Raw genomic sequence first — 12,132 nt, forward strand, 5'->3', positions numbered from 1 at the left:
ATGCCTTTTAGAATTTCTTGCCTTTCTTCTGATCTGTCCAAAAACAACTGTAGCATGCTGGCAGGCCTAACAGAGTTCCAGTCAGTGTGGTACTTCACTGCTCAGCAAGATCTCAAAAAAATATCCAGTCATTAATACAAGATGATGTAAATGAGAAAAAAAAAACCCAAAAAAACCCATACAAAGTCTGCTAAATCCATCAGCTTTCACAGCACTTGGTTCAGATTCCTAACATTCCATTTCAGTGCCCAATGATATATTTTTTGCCACAGCGGCAAGAAAAAGTAATTCTGAAAGCGTTTAACCACATTAAAGGAAACCTTAATCCAATTTTGAATTGTCATGAATTTGTATTTTGCCTCAGAAATCTTGAATCTGCTATGCATGTTCATTAGAATGAAATAAATCTTTGCTCTACCACATAATTGCCTTCCTTTGTCTCAAATATTTTTAGATGACAAGCTTGATTTAAAAAAATGTCAGTCCACTTGTATTTTCACAAAGCTATAACCCAGTATAAAATAAAAAGACCATGGCCATGTACATGTCTGAATGTGCACACAATATCAACTATGCAATGACCTCAGTACCAAAAGGAGGGCCATCAAACAGCTTGGTGCACAAGACAAAGGGCTCAAGTGAGCTCTCATGTTGTCAATTAGATGGTGGAAAACAGGAACTGCTACTCAAGCTCCTGAAGGATCAGCAAGTCCAGTGACACTATAAATATGGCATTTCAGGATGGAGGGAAGTCATTGTGTTCTCTAGTGTTCTCAGTAACCTTGTAGCATACTGTCTCAGTGGACAGTGTGTTCTCTATTACTTTAAACTAAATCTGACTGCACTTAGGCTCACAGGTTCGCTAGAGAGTTCAAACGCAAATGCCACAGATTGTACCCAGACAGCATTGCATCTTTGTCCTCGCACGTTCTGGAGATAACAGCAAATAAACCAAGTAAGATATAGAGACTTTTTTTAAGACGCATCTTTTACTCACTGGAACAGTCCCCACTGCACAAGCAATACTTGAATTCTGACCACCACCTGAGCATCATAAGTGCAAGGAATCACTCTTCCCTCTTTCCAGAATAAAACAGCATGTCATTAGCTAAATAACTGCATTTCCAAATAAACTGGTAAAAGTATTCAGAACTCAGGTTGAGATTTTTTCTGTAGTCAACAAAGCCTAGAGCAGATAGCAAGCCCACTTTTGCTAAGAGACAACTACGGAGAAATGAGGGCAAAAAAACCACAGGATGGAGGTCACTAGCTTCCTTCAGCACTGCCCAGCCATGTACAAACCTGAACACAAGACACAGGGACTCAAGTACTTCAAAAATCATCCAGTAACACTTAAAAGAGAGATTTAAATTGAATGTAGCATTAACAAGACCGAACAGTTTATACTCAGTCACTTATAACTGTTGAATTCTTCCAGGCTAGATACCAAGCTTTGCCCTTAAAATTCACCTCAAAAGTTTCAGGAAAATTCTATGAAAATTTTAAGCACCTGAAATGACAACTTAAAAAAATAATCAGAGCTCTACGATACTGTCAATCCCAAACATTTAAAATACATTAATAACCTTAAATCCTACTTTTATTTTGTACTTCTTGGCCTGCCCTGACTTTTGACCCCCTTAGTCCATAATGTACTTTTACTGCCACCACCACCACCATGACCAGAGAGAGGGGTTTTGGCCTATGCCATAGGTACTCTTACAGCCCACCTTTGCATTGCAATGGTTCTCTCCTTCCACATCTAAAACATCCTTCCCTCCCTGTAAGAGTGCACATCTCCCATCTCACCTCTGGTCTATGGTGAATTCAATCTGTTCTCCAGGGCGAAGAGCGACTTCCACAGGGTCTCTTCCCTCCTCTTCTTCTATGGCAGCTTTGCAGAGCATTTTTTCTTCTGAGGCAACTATCCCACAAAAGGGAGGAGCTAAAAGGTCCTTGTTATCAGCAGAAGAGTTTGAAAAAGACCACCACTAAAATCCTTTCTGAACTATGGCAGAGCAGTTGAATACTTCCTGACAGGAATCGCGGCCTGTGGAGAGGAGCCCACGCCGGAGCACGCGCTCCTGACAGGAATCGCGGCCCGTGGAGAGGAGCCCACGCCGGAGCACGCGCTCCTGACAGGAACTGCGGCCCTTGGAGAGAAGTCCATGCCCCAGCACGCGCTCCTGACAGGAACCGCGGCCCGTGGAGAGGAGCCCACGCCGGAGCACGCGCTCCTGACAGGAATCGCGGCCCGTGGAGAGGAGCCCACGCCGGAGCACGCGCTCCTGACAGGAATCGCGGCCCGTGGAGAGGAGCCCACGCCCCAGCACGCGCTCCTGACAGGAACCGCGGCCCGTGGAGAGGAGCCCATGCTGGAGCACGTGCTCGTGACAGGAACTGCGGCCCTTGGAGAGAAGTCCATGCCCCAGCACGCGCTCCTGACAGGAACCGCGGCCCGTGGAGAGGAGCCCACGCCGGACCACGCGCTCCTGACAGGAACCGCGGCCCGTGGAGAGGAGCCCACACCGGAGCACGCGCTCCTGACAGGAACCGCGGCCCTTGGAGAGAAGTCCATGCCCCAGCACGCGCTCCTGACAGGAATCGCGGCCCGTGGAGAGGAGCCCACGCCGGAGCACGCGCTCCTGACAGGAACCGCGGCCCTTGGAGAGAAGTCCATGCCCCAGCACGCGCTCCTGACAGGAATCGCGGCCCGTGGAGAGGAGCCCACGCCCCAGCACGCGCTCCTGACAGGAACCGCGGCCCGTGGAGAGGAGCCCACACCCCAGCACGTGCTCCTGACAGGAACCGCGGCCCGTGGAGAGGAGCCCACGCCCCAGCACGTGCTCCTGACAGGAATCGCGGCCCGTGGAGAGGAGCCCACGCCGGAGCACGCGCTCCTGACAGGAACCGCGGCCCGTGGAGAGGAGCCCACGCCCCAGCACGTGCTCCTGACAGGAATCGCGGTCTGTGGAGAGGAGCCCATGCTGGAGCACGTGCTCGTGACAGGAACTGCGGCCCTTGGAGAGAAGTCCATGCCCCAGCACGCGCTCCTGACAGGAACCGCGGCCCGTGGAGAGGAGCCCATGCTGGAGCACGTGCTCGTGACAGGAACTGCGGCCCTTGGAGAGAAGTCCATGCCCCAGCACGCGCTCCTGACAGGAACCGCGGCCCGTGGAGAGGAGCCCACGCCGGAGCACGCGCTCCTGACAGGAACCGCGGCCCGTGGAGAGGAGCCCACGCCGGAGCACGCGCTCCTGACAGGAACCGCGGCCCGTGGAGAGGAGCCCACGCCCCAGCACGTGCTCCTGACAGGAACCGCGGCCCGTGGAGAGGAGCCCACGCCCCAGCACGTGCTCCTGACAGGAACCGTGGCCCGTGGAGAGGAGCCCACACCGGAGCACGCGCTCCTGACAGGAACCGCGGCCCGTGGAGAGGAGCCCACGCCAGAGCACGTGCTCCTGACAGGAATCGCGGCCTGTGGAGAGGAGCCCATGCTGGAGCACGTGCTCCTGACAGGAACTGCGGCCCTTGGAGAGAAGTCCATGCCCCAGCACGCGCTCCTGACAGGAACCGCGGCCCGTGGAGAGGAGCCCACGCCCCAGCACGCGCTCCTGACAGGAACCGCGGCCCGTGGAGAGGAGCCCACGCCGGAGCATGCGCTCCTGACAGGAACCGCGGCCCGTGGAGAGGAGCCCACGCCGGAGCACGCGCTCCTGACAGGAACCGCGGCCCGTGGAGAGGAGCCCACGCCGGAGCACGCGCTCCTGACAGGAACCGCGGCCCGTGGAGAGGAGCCCACGCCCCAGCACGTGCTCCTGACAGGAATCGCGGCCCGTGGAGAGGAGCCCACGCCGGAGCACGCGCTCCTGACAGGAACCGCGGCCCGTGGAGAGGAGCCCACGCCCCAGCACGTGCTCCTGACAGGAACCGCGGCCCGTGGAGAGGAGCCCATGCTGGAGCACGTGCTCGTGACAGGAACTGCGGCCCTTGGAGAGAAGTCCATGCCCCAGCACGCGCTCCTGACAGGAATCGCGGCCCGTGGAGAGGAGCCCACGCCGGAGCACGCGCTCCTGACAGGAATCGCGGCCCGTGGAGAGGAGCCCACGCCGGAGCACGCGCTCCTGACAGGAACCGCGGCCCGTGGAGAGGAGCCCACGCCCCAGCACGTGCTCCTGACAGGAACCGCGGCCCGTGGAGAGGAGCCCACGCCCCAGCACGTGCTCCTGACAGGAACCGTGGCCCGTGGAGAGGAGCCCACACCGGAGCACGCGCTCCTGACAGGAACCGCGGCCCGTGGAGAGGAGCCCACGCCAGAGCACGTGCTCCTGACAGGAATCGCGGCCTGTGGAGAGGAGCCCATGCTGGAGCACGTGCTCGTGACAGGAACTGCGGCCCTTGGAGAGAAGTCCATGCCCCAGCACGCGCTCCTGACAGGAACCGCGGCCCGTGGAGAGGAGCCCACGCCGGAGCACGCGCTCCTGACAGGAACTGCGGCCCGTGGAGAGGAGCCCACGCCGGAGCACGCGCTCCTGACAGGAACCGCGGCCCGTGGAGAGGAGCCCACGCCCCAGCACGTGCTCCTGACAGGAACCGTGGCCCGTGGAGAGGAGCCCACACCGGAGCACGCGCTCCTGACAGGAACCGCGGCCCGTGGAGAGGAGCCCACGCCAGAGCACGTGCTCCTGACAGGAATCGCGGCCTGTGGAGAGGAGCCCATGCTGAAGCAGGGGAAAAGTGTGAGGAGGAAGAAGAGGCAGAGAGGAAATGGTGTGTATTGACTGGAATCCCCCCACCCCCCATACCCGACTCCGAGCGCTGGATGGGAGGAGGAAGGTAAAGGAGTCAGGAAGGAAGGAGTGAAATTGAGCTGACAGAAAGGGGCAGCAGGGGAAGGTGGTGTTTTAATTTTTGGCTTTCTCACCATCCAAATCTATTTTAACTGGCAATCAGTTAAATTAATTTTCCCCAAGTCGAGTCTGTTTCACCCATGACAGTAGCTGGCAAATGATCTCTGTGTCTTTATCCTGACCTACGAGCTTTTTCATCCTATTTTCTCCCCCTGTCCTGTTAAGGAGGGGGAAGTGAGCGGCTGGGTCAGCATCTGGCTGCAGTCCAAGGTCAACTCACCACAGTATGGCAGACAGATTTAATTATTTTCTTTGCTGCCAGTATAGTTATTAACCTTTACTTGAGGAGTATCTCAGTTCTCTTTGATCTTTTTCACCTCCAGCATCTTCTATTGATTTTATTTCTCTCCAGGCTAAAGCCAAAAAGGGCCTATACAAGCACTTTTTACTAATGCTCTTTTAGAAATCTGTGTATATACATTTAGCAAATTTTGGCATTATCTAATACAATATTGCTTATTAAATAAGTTAAGGGCATACTGTATAGCTCTGTATTTCACTGAAGTTATTGCAAGAACTGCAGCAAAATTTGTCACAATCTCAATGCAGCTTTCTCCACTGCACTTTTTGTTGCCAACCTCAGCAAGCACGGTGGAGCTGCACAGCAAGCAGGATTGCACTCTGCACCAGAGCTCAGAGTAAAACTGCTGCAAGGCCTTCTCTTGGTGGCATAATGAAGGAAGAACAAGGAGACAATTCCTCCTGCCCTCTAAACCTTTCCTCAACTTGCCAAGCGGGAAGCAGAGAGGGGGAAAGCAGCAATTCATCTCTGGCTCTAGCATTTTCCATTATTCCTTTCCGTCAGAGACTTGTTGGGAAGTGGAACACGAGGAATTTGTGAAAAGGGAATGAAAGAAGATGGACAGCAACTGAAAGAGACACTAAAGAATATACAACCATTTGTTATCTTTAATTTGGTGTATCACATAGAATTTTGGAGTCATGGTGTTTTTCAGCTGTTAACTAACTTCAAATAAGCCCACAGGCAAGACATTTGTCTCACTAGAGCATAGGCAGTATGTTTGTGTCAGCTACTTACAGAGGCATTCTAAAAAGTAATAGCAGTAGCAACAGCCTGTCACTATCACAACCAATTACTTGTGAGCTGCAAATTTAACATTTCCAAAATTTCAAGTAGTTACAGAGATTAGTACAACACTACACAACAGAACTTAGAATTTGTTCACTATTTTTAAACATAAGAAACAAACTAAATCACACACTCAGAAGTTATGAGATACCAGTATTTTTATTTCCATAAAAATCATAATACTATGAAAGCATGTAGTTTTAACTTATGATCACTCCCCGCCCGCCATAATCCTCTTAACTACCAACATATACGTTGGAACATTTTTGCAAGATAACACTAAGCAATCTTACTTGGTTTATTTTCAAATTACTGTGCAAAACATTCAATAGGGTATCTGCAGGCTTTGCTTACTAGGATATACAATTCTCATTACTGCATTTTCATTTCCAGTACCATTCAGATAGAGGAAAAATACACCTTTAAAGCATTTCTGTATATGTTGCCTTCCAGCAGCATCAGTAACTGATTTAGTCATTGGCAACATTCAAAACAAAACAGAATTACTAGCAACATTCAAAACTATACAGAATTTTGCTTTAACAGACTAGACCACTGCTCTAAGCGGAATATCCTACTTCTCAAAGTATCTCAGACCTTAGGCTTTAACAAAGAAATAAGATGTGTATGCTCAAAAGCACAATGATGTAAACACACAAAAACACCCTTTCTCTTGACCACTAGATCAGTTAGGGTCCAAAGCGAGAAACCTTCAGTGCAATGTCCTCCCATAGCAAAATTCTCACAATGCACAAAATTCTAGAAGAGGGAGCCCTGCTGAAGCAGGCTGTACTCTCAGGTACACATCCAACAGGGTGAAAAAATAACATGCTTGGAAATTATCATCAGCACACACCTCCTTTATGGGCATAGCATCCCAGTGATTGCTGGGATCCTATGCTCCTACTCCACTATGCCACAGCAATCCTTTCACAAGTACACATACATTTGGTTGCCAATATATACTGTATTATCAAGAAAATCCTTCAGAAACCAAAATACCAGCTTATGGAAGCAAGTGTTTTCATTTTCACTTGAGCTACCAAAGATTATTAATACATATTGAAAGGATATTGCAGACCTTTAATTGTGCAGGTTTACATAAGAATCTTTGACAGGACTTTTAGGGCCTTCAGACATACATGTTCATATTTCCAGTCTTTCCTCAGACAAATCTCAAATTTACTTTTAACGAGAATTCTGTTCATATAAAAAAAAGTAGTGACAAGTCAGAGGTACATTCTTAAACACACCACTAGGGGCAGAATACTTTAAAAGGCCAAGAAATAATAGCGGTAATTACAGAAGCAAGAGAAGCAACCTTCCTAGCTAGGCCACCTCACTGTCTGTCATACAGCAGAAGGGCACAGGATATACAAGGTTATTACTGCAGTGCTTATGAGCCCCAGAGTGCAGAATCACATTAGTTTTCAAAACATAAAACCAGAAGAAAGACAACCTATGTCAAGAGGTTACAACGTGACTATAAGAGAATAGATGGAGGTAAGCAAACTAGTAAGTAAGCTGCACTATAGAGCCTATTCATCTAATTTATCAGTTCTAAGCCAATTGGTAAATTCTCTCATGCACTAAGACCACTGACAAAGCTTTGTCATGGTATCTAATGCACTTTTGCCCAAGCCAATTAAAAAAAGAAAACACCACACCTCTCAAGCACACTCTTGCACACTGCTAAACATGGAGTAGTGAAAAGGGTTGAGATTTGTTGTGGGAAAATGACTTACCTGGTAAGCAACTGGCAAGAATAACTACCACAGAAAAGTGAACAAATGCCAAAACACAAACACCTAGGAAAGTTGTTATTGGGAGTCCTTGAAAATCCTGGCGCTCTCTACGCATCAACTGAAAAGCTCAAAATTTCAATCCACTCCAAATACTGATAGCCAGAGATCAGAAAAATAGAAAGGAACAGGTTAGCAGTCAAAAGCCATAGAAATGCTGGACCTCCCTTTTAAGAGGTGTGGGCAAGAGAATTTGCTAGTGAGCAGAAGTAAATGAATTTAAAATATATTTTACTATCAAGGAAAAACAACACACTACTTCCCTGAAGAGCTCAAAATAGTCATCACTATAGAGATTTCTATATAAAGCAGAAATTTAACTGAAAGCATCCTAGCCTGCTTCCTCCCCATTCTATATATTCTGACATTCCTGCTCGTAAAGATAACTCTAAAAATCAAACGCTTCTTCATTCAATGGTGGGATTCTCCTCTGGTTTATTCAGTAAGTGACAATCCATCACTGAAGAGTACACAACTGAACATAACCATTGGCAAGAAATACTAGGTCTTGTCAGAGAATTCTCTGACCACAAGATTGAAATAGTTTTCTACCTAACCATAAACACAGCTGGTGTGAAAAAAATAATTAAAAGATAAAAATTAATTATGATTCTGATGAAAACATTTTCGGATAGCAAATAAAGGACAAAATTAAAGGTTCAGTTTAAATTTGCTTATAACCATGATCCAACAGCTGCACATCTCACAGTTTAAAGCCAGACTAACAGCAATTTATTCCCTTAGTTTATTTCACTTTAAAAAAGGTGGGCTTTTTTGCCAAATCCTCTATTTAAAAAACATGCTGTGCTTGTAGATGCTGCTCCACACATCATTATCCTTCATTTATAACAAGGGAAACACATTCCTACCCTAACATCTAACCTACTTCTACAGTTATTCATACAGCTATTATGATAATTTTGAAAATCCTTAAAGGTATCTGTGTTACGAAAATGTATTTACACTTTAATCGTACGTTTTATGAAGTAAAAAAAAAAAAATCTGCTTTTGAAGTTATGTGCATGTCCATATTTTAAGAATTTGAAAATTCTTCATATATTTAACGTTACAGTAGTGAACAACCACCCAAGATGTTTTTGGAAACATTTTATTTATGTATTGCAAACACACCTGTACATCATGTGCTTTAATGTTATTAACTTCAGTTTTGTGACAATAAGGCTGTAACTGATAGACGTAGTTCTTCATTTCTCATATCTTTGCCCCAAATAGCCAGTTCTAACAGAAAAAAAACCAACAGCAACAACAAAAACAAACAAAAAAATCAGGGTGCTGACTGTAACTATTCAGACAACAGCACCTCCCGTTTAAGTGATTATTGCCTTCATCTGCTGTCTCTTCTATACATTTCCTTTCAGGAGTTACTATCAGTTCACATCTTCCAGTTTTACTGTTCATCTGACCACTCCGTAAATTAGCTCCTGCCAAACTTACTAGACTTAAGAGAAACTTACTAGAAGTACTAAGATCATTTTGATAGGGGTAGGTTAAGAAATAGCTACACACAGTTATGGCAGCAAACCCGGGTCATGGGTCAACATACAATAGCCTCAGAAAGAGCTGAAAGGTGGTAAGCTCTTGAACCACCTCAGCTGCACCCGCGCCTGGCTCATGCCTACAATCGCACATTCAGAGATAGAACAAGCCTCAGTTACAGCCGGCTCCACGGGGAGAGCCCTGATCAATGACACCGACTTTACAAAACTAAAGAAAAACTCCTGACAGTGTGGCGGTGGCCATTGTGAAAGCCACCATCAACTGCAAGCCTACCTTTGACTCTGCATCGTTAGTAAGAACGAAGGTGTACGTGGAACATCAACACCCCCCAGTGCACATAATAACCACCTCCAACCAATTAATTCCAGCTGCGGGCTACAGAAGAGCCTCACAAGCGCGGGTTACACAGGACTGCCTTTGAAGAGGGGAAGGATCTTCCCCTCGCAGGTTCCGAGGAGGGAGCCTGGGCGAGGGCTGCGATCTTCCAGGCGCAGGTGCCTGCCCAGCGCCCCCTCCCGCCGGGGCGCAACACGAGCCCAGCACAGGCCTCCGGGCCCGGAGCCGCCCCGCCGTACGCAGGGCGCACCGCCGCTGCCGCCACAGCCGGAGCGCTGGCGCGGCGGCTCGGAGCGGCTCAGGTAGCCCCTCCCCCGCCGCCGCCGCCGGCCCCGCCCCGCGAGGGGGATGGAGGGGGCCGCGGCCGGCCCGCTGCCGGGAAGAGGAAGCGGGTAAACGCTCTCGGGCGGCGGCAGCGGCGAGCGGGGTCACGAACTCTGACCTTTCACAGGGGCACGGCACACAAAACAAAACACCACCACCCCCCCGCGCGGCCCCGTAATGCAGACCCGGCCCCCCCTTCCCCTCCGCGGACCCCGTTAGCCCCCTCACCGCCGCCGCCCTCACGGGGGGAGGGAGGGCCGCCGCTGGGCTCCGCCACCCAGCACCGGCCCGCCTGGGCCCGGGTCGGGGTCACCGCCAGGGCACGTTTGGCGCCAATTCCTGAGGTAAAAATCGTTTTTTAAAATTGAGGCGGCCCGGTTGGGTTTCTTTCGTTGGGGCCAGGAAGAGGGAGGGGGCGCGGGGAGGTGGCATCGGGGCCCTGTTCGGGACACCCCCGTGAGCAGCAAAGGGGAGGGGTAACGTTCGGTTTAAGGGGAGGGGGGATTTTAAGGCTCCGATATTTTGCTGGTAAGCGAGAGCCAGCCGTGCTGTAGGCTGGCCTACAGCTCCTGGAGAGAGAGAGAGAGGACCATTGTGAGGTGCTGGGTCGATCCGGTGCGGGAGTCCCGTTGCGGAGCCGCTGGGCTGGAATGCGGGCCGCCTGAGGTCGGAGCCGTTCCGGTCTCGGTGAGAGCAGTCTGCTGTCCGGGGGGTCGCAGGGGCGATGGTCGCGGCGATGCCGAGCTCGGGACGCGGACACAGAGAGAGAGAAGATGGAGTCTGAGCGGGCGGAGGCGGCGGCTTGAACCCGACCCTTTTACCTTTGCCACCGGGAGGGCGGAGGGGAGGGGGCGGCGGGTACTTTGCATACGGGGCTGAGACCGCCGCCATCTTACCGGCCGCTTCCCTACTGCCATGCCTAGGCCTCTGATAGCCTAACATAAGGATATACCGGAGGGGGCGGGGAGGGGGCCTAATGGCGGCGGCAGCAGCCCCGCCTGGGACTTGGCCGCCAGCCAGCGCCGCCATCTTGTGCTTAGTCGCGTCCCTCGGGTGTTTTCCCCTCTTACTCGAGAGGCGGGGCCACCGGCCTTACAGGCGGTTCCCTCAACCAATCGCTGGCGTGCGTGGGAGTGCTTGCGTCTTCGATGAGGTCATTGGTTGGAACGAGAGGCGGGAGGGAGGGGTGTAGTTTCGTGGTGCCCGGGGCGGGAGCTGCGTGGAAGCTCTTCAGTAGCGGGCCGCGAGCGCGCCGCAACCAATGGGGGCAGGCGGCGAGCGCGGCGGGAAGGCGGCTGCCGTGAGGCAGCGGCTCCGAGGTGCCCGAGCTGCTCCTGGCCGGGGCTCTGACCTCGGTATTTTCCGTCGTATCAGTTGTGGCAGGGATTCCTGGCGGCCGCCTGCCACAGTGACGGTGTAACGGAGGTTCCCGACAGAGCCTGACCTGCGAGCCCCGACTTTCCTGTCTCTAGGCTGCCGCTGAGGAGAAGCGCGTGGCCTGCTGCTCGCTGTAGCTGAGTCAAGCATGCAGTGCGAAGAACTCTTGTTTCCTTAAGACAAAGGAACAAATTTCTATAAGCTCGAATTCGGCCTTTTGCCACGTCATCCTTGTTAGGCCATGCCTATAGAGTATCTCAAATGGAGTGTATGGCTTTCTTCTGATACTTTACTGCAACTTAGGGAGAGGTTAATGGTTTTGGACAGCAGCGTGTCTACACGTACTGAGTTGACTGCCACCTTAATACATTGAAAAAATTTTACTGGTGCTCCAGGTGCCTCCTTGCAGTTTCTAAATTCCACCTTTTTTGTTGGTTTGTTTTGGGTTGTTTTTTTTCCTTATGAACTCTGCTGCTCAGGGGTTTTGCTAGGAAGCTGATTTTGCCTTGTGTCACGTTCTGGGAGTCAACATCATTAACAAGCTTACTTGGCATGGCTGTGTATGGTCTCTGGGCTTTCACTTGGATTGGATCAGATAGCCTCAGCTTATTGCTGTTTGGGGAAGGTCGAAAGTACAAAAAACCTTGGATAACAACACCAATGGCAAATCTGTCAGAGCCTTACCACAGCAAAGACTTCATTGGGTCTTAGAAAGGTATTCTTATGAACAAAGTATCTCATCTTCAGGGCTTCCTTCGTCTTAAAGCACTGAGAA

At 50.6% G+C, this 12,132-nt stretch overlaps 1 protein-coding gene across 11 annotated transcripts in view; it reads left to right on the forward strand.

Annotated features, from left to right (window-relative positions):
- The first annotated feature begins 10,147 nt into the window (after positions 1 to 10,147).
- Positions 10,148 to 12,132, forward strand: part of NR2C2 (nuclear receptor subfamily 2 group C member 2) — a 46,336-nt gene continuing 44,351 nt past the window's right edge. For 8 of the 11 annotated variants that reach the window (XM_075158506.1, XM_075158512.1, XM_075158513.1 and 5 more), the window contains exon 1: positions 10,148 to 10,324. The gene's annotated coding sequence lies outside the window, so the exon portion shown is untranslated. Of the gene's footprint in view, positions 10,325 to 10,479; positions 10,668 to 12,132 lie in introns of those variants that run through there. The other 3 variants (XM_075158510.1, XM_075158509.1, XM_075158507.1) reach the window with 3 other exon arrangements.

The sequence above is a fragment of the Calonectris borealis genome, chromosome 10 (assembly GCF_964195595.1).
Source record: "Calonectris borealis chromosome 10, bCalBor7.hap1.2, whole genome shotgun sequence".
NCBI classification, from domain to species: Eukaryota; Metazoa; Chordata; class Aves; order Procellariiformes; family Procellariidae; genus Calonectris; species Calonectris borealis.